This window comes from Gossypium arboreum, chromosome 13 (assembly GCF_025698485.1).
Source record: "Gossypium arboreum isolate Shixiya-1 chromosome 13, ASM2569848v2, whole genome shotgun sequence".
NCBI classification, from domain to species: domain Eukaryota; kingdom Viridiplantae; phylum Streptophyta; class Magnoliopsida; order Malvales; family Malvaceae; genus Gossypium; species Gossypium arboreum.
The window spans coordinates 100,815,402-100,820,702 of NC_069082.1; positions in this window are offsets into that span (position 1 = coordinate 100,815,402).

The following is a 5,301-nucleotide window of genomic DNA, read 5'->3' on the forward strand; positions in this document are numbered from 1 at the left end:
GTGATTTTGAATGAACCTCACAGTAGTCGGTTATTTGTTCACCCGGATAGTACAAAGATGTATAATGATCTGAAACAACATTACTGGTGGCATGCTATGAAACGAGACATTTCTGACTTTGTTTCGAATTGTTTAGTCTGTCAGCAAATAAAAGCCGAGCATCAAGTACCTTCTGAATTGCTTCAGCCGATTATGATTCCTGAGTGAAAATGATACAGAGCCATTATGGATTTTGTATCCGGTTTACCGTTGACACCGGGAAAGAAATATGCAATCTGGGTTATTGTGGATAGATTAACTAAATTGGTTCACTTTGTTCCGGTTCATACAGATTATTCACTTGTTAAGTTAGCTGAATTTTATGTTTACCAGGTTGTAATTACACGGTGTGCCTATTTCTATTGTTTCGGATAGAGATCCGAGGTTTACATCGTGGTTTTAGAAGAAACTGCAAGATGCTCTAGGTACGGAATTACATTTCAGCACTGCTTTCCATCTGCAAACAGATGGTCAGTCTAAATGAATCATTCAGATACTTAAGGATATGTTGAGATGTTGCATTCTCGAGTTCGAAGGTACGTGGGAATAATACTTACCTCTGATTGAATTTGTTATAATATTAGCTTTCAATCAAGTATCAAAATGGCACCTTACGAAGCTTTGTACGGTCGTAAATGCCGTATACCATTGTATTGGACTGAACTCAATGAAAACAAGATACAGGAGGTCGATTTGATCAGAGAGACTGAATAGAAAGTGAAAGTAATCTGTGAAAGTTTGAAAACAACATCAGATCGTCAAAAATTGTATGCGGACTTGAAACAAAAAGATATAGAGTTTCAGATCGGGGACAAAGTCTTTTTGAAAGTCTCACCGTGGAAGAAAATATTTAGATTCGGTCGTAAAGGCAAATTGAGTCCAAGATTTATTGGGTCGTATGAGATTATAGAGCGTACTAGGCCGGTTACTTATAGACTATTGTTGCCACCAGAGCTAGAAAAGATCCACAATGTATTCCATGTTTTGATGCTTCGTAGATATCGATCTGATCCTTCACATGTGATTAGTCCGTCAGAGATTGAGATTAAGTCCGATATGACATATGAAGAAGAACCGATTCGCATTCTGGCTCGCGAAGTTAAAGAATTGCAAAATAAGAAAATTCTGTTAGTTAAGTATTGTGGCATAAACACGGTGTTGAGGAAGCAACGTGGGAGCCAGAGGATGCAATGAAAGAGTGTTATCTGAACCTATTAACCGGTAAGATTTTCGGGGACGAAACTCCCTAAGGGGGAAGATTTGTAATAGCCCGAATAAGACCCTAATCAGAACGGTGGTTTCGAGACCACGAATCTGAGTCAGAAACATATTTAAAAATTATTTTCTGTGTTTATTATGTGTGAATTTGTATGTGTGAAAATTTCGTGATTTAATTTTGTCGTTTGTGTGTCCAATTAAATAAAAGAGCTTAATCGCGTAAAATGAAAATTTGATGGTTAAATATGAAAGTGTCTAATTGTTGTTGTCTTTAAAATATGAAGCATTTATGTTGCAATTATACCATTAATTTTATGTACGGACGGTCATGACCTTAACATATAATGGTTTTATATTTTATGATAAAGGTTAATTAAGTAAAATAAATAATAATGTTAATATATGTTATATTATATCATAATTAGAAAGCCAAAGTTTTATTCTTATTTCTCATGACCGAATAACATAAAAAAAAAGAAAAGAAAAGAGAGCTAGAGCATTCAGCCATTGTTGAGTTTGATTAAGATCAAGAAAAAAAATAAAATCAAATTTGGATCGGGGGAAAACTAAAGTTGTCGACTAGCTGTCCCGTTCTATTTTTCATCGTCTGAGGTAAGTTTATAAGCAAATAGACATTGTTAATTTTAATTAAATGTGTGTTATATATATGCTGAAATGAAATATGTGAATATATAAATGAGTTAGTTAAATGTGTACAAACTTGACAGCTATGTTTATGAAATTTTTTTGATTGAGTTACGACGTCTGAAAGCCCCGTATGAACCTTAGGAATAACTAGGATACATATGTCATGACATAGGATTCAGATATGTGATGTGAGAGTAAGACCATGGCATCGATTTATGTGTGCGAGTAAGACCACGTTTTATACATTGGCATCGATATGTGACTCCGATATATGTGTGCAAGTAAGACCCTGTATGGGACAGTGGCATCGATATGTGATTACATGTAAGACCACGTCTGAGACGTTGGCATTGTATGATATATGTGATTATTCGAGTGTTCTATCCAATTTCAAATGGTTCATCGGGCAACGATAAGTTTTGATCGAATGTGTAAAACAAACTAAAACGACTAGGTATGAGTTAGCTTATTACCTACTTGAATAAGGTAAGTAAGTTATTTAGTATTTGTTACAAATCATGTATGATGTAAATGGAGAATGTATGTGAATATGGAAAGTGTATTCGGCCTTTATAATATATAATGTGAATGTTTTTACAATGATTCTTGAATATGTACATATAAGATTAGGTATATTCGACCAATGAGAAATTGTCTATGAAAGTATATGTTATATATGAAATTATGATATTGAAAATAAATGTGAATATGATAGCATAAATTAGTTTGGTTAAGTTGAATTGATGTTAACATTGAGTTATTTATTTGCTTATGACTTACTAAGCTATGATAGCTTACTGTATGTGTTTATTTGCATTGTTTTATAGATTTTGGAGTCAAGTCACGAGCTCGGGGATCATCGTCAAAGTCTATCACACTATCGACTACCTTCGGTATTTTATAAGTTGAATTTCAAACTTATGGCATGTATAGGCTAGATTATAGTTTGAAATGTTGGATTTTGGTTTTGTATAATTTGAGCCATGCGAAAATAGCTTAACTTCTATGCTTGAATTTGGTTTTGTTTGATTATGGTTTAAGTTCATTTTGGTTATCATGCTATGTGCTATGAATGAATGGTATTTGTTATAGGTGTTATGTGCTTTGGAAATGGCTTGATAATGACGTTAGTTATGATGTGTAATCGGTCATGTATTTAGCTCATTTTGGTAATTTTGTTCATGGTATATGTGTGTGATGTGCTTGGCTATATGAATCGGTTTGAGTAAAGATTTACTTAATGGATGTGTTTTTGGCCAGAATATACATATGTATTTATAAGCTATGTTATGCATATGTTATTGTTCGTAAAGTTGGTCATTTAAGTAAGAAAAATGTAATTAATTAATAATTTTAATTAACTGATCATGTCCAAAGATAATGTATGTCTTAATGATATAAAATATGGGTGTGATATGCATGTTATCAAGAATGGATGTATTCAGCAAATACATTTGAAAATGGGTTAATTCGTGATATGTTTTATATGTTTTGATAAGCTATGAAATGACTTTGCCTTATTATGAATTTGATTATTTAGAGTGGATTATTATTGACATAAAATTTGATATATAATTTGTTGTATAAACTTTGCTTAGAACTGGTAAATGTTAAGTATGCATATTCGGCTATTGATAGATACATTAGATATGTATGCATATGACATATATGTGGTAGTTTGATATTTATGTGACAAGTTGATAGATGTATTCGGATATTATATGGTTAGTTTAACTTAAAAGTAATGGTGGAATTGGTATGACTAAATTGGTTGATTTTTGATAATCAAATAGATGAACAAGTGAATAGGTTGTGTATTTGTAATTTGGTAATTATGCTAGCATCTACATTTGGCATGTTTTGATTTGGTAATCATGTTTAAAAATGGTTAAAAGATTGTTTGAACAAATAATGATTATACATGTTATTAACTTGCAAATTTAGGTGTTGTTATCATGTTTAAATTTGACTTTTATATCTTATATTATTAGGTAAGTGTTTGTTATGTTATATATATATATACAAATGCAAAATTTTGTGATGTGTTTAATGTGAAATGCAAATGTAGATTGACATATTGGTTCGGTTATGTGAATTTATTAAAATTGTTTATGTCATGTGTATTAATAAATCCAGAATTGTTAAAACTAAAGTTATAAATGTAAGCTTTTGATTTTGAAATGAATGATTGTATGAATGAATGAAAGTTGTATCTTTTTCGGTAATGCCTCGTAACCCCATTCCAGTGACGGATACGGGTTAAGGGTGTTACATAACCGTCATAAAATAAACATCCTATAGAAATTAAATTCCTCTTAAAATAAGGTATATAAAATACGTGTTTTAAAATAATCTTTCAAAAATTATCAAAATGTAAAATAATTCTCCTACTACTTCGGCTGAAACATAGCTCCCATCTTTTTTCTGCAACAAGAGGCTTCTGTCACGCAAACTTCTTGTTTCGCTGAACTTCTGTAAAGAAACACACACACAGTTAGTGGCTCCAAAATCAATAACCTAGTTGCCAATTGATTATTCCACTAAGCAAGCTTCAACCACAAAAAGTTCCTTACATTTTCCATTTTCAACTAGGTAATCCAAATACTCTTTATAGTTTGACCTAAAATTCTCTTTCCTTTTACAAAATGAACACTTGATGCTTTTAGGATCTTTTAACTTCTTAGCCTTCTTTCTATCCACGCGAGGTGGAACTGAAGACATAGTCAGTTTCTTCTCTCCCTTAGCTTTCTACTTCCTCTTAGATGACTGGGGGCCCACAACTAAGTTTGCCTCGAGTTTCTCCTGCACCGGCTTACCACCATTCAATATCAACTCATAGGATTTTGTAATTTCTTTATAAGCTGAGTCAATGTAAACACCTTGTTCCCTAAGTTATAAGCGGCCCTAAAACCAGCAAACTCCTTGATTAAGGATTTAAACACTATTTCAATCTGAGTTTTCATGTCTAGTTCAGCCTTATTGTCCTTCGCTTCTTCAAAGAATCCCATAAGCTTAAGCATATGTTCTTTGACTGGAGTACTGGGTTTCTGTTGAGAGTTCATCGAATTTGTAATAGCGGATTGTCGAGCCAATGTTACTTGGCCTTAAGGCAAATCTTCCAAATTTGTCATGATCTCTTTGACAATACAAAAATTCTCTTGTTGCTTTTGCAGCACACTGTAACACCTTTAACTCGTATCCTTTGCCGGAACAGGGTTACAAAATATTACCAGAGTTTATAGAATATTTATAGATAATTCATGTCATTTATTTTCATTTCTCGAGATTATTCATAACGTCCCTTAAGTGGATCCTCGAGGAAAAATATGAGTATTAGAATCGAGTTGGAACTAAATTGGAAACTCAGAGAATCTTTCGCAAAATTTATAAAATTTT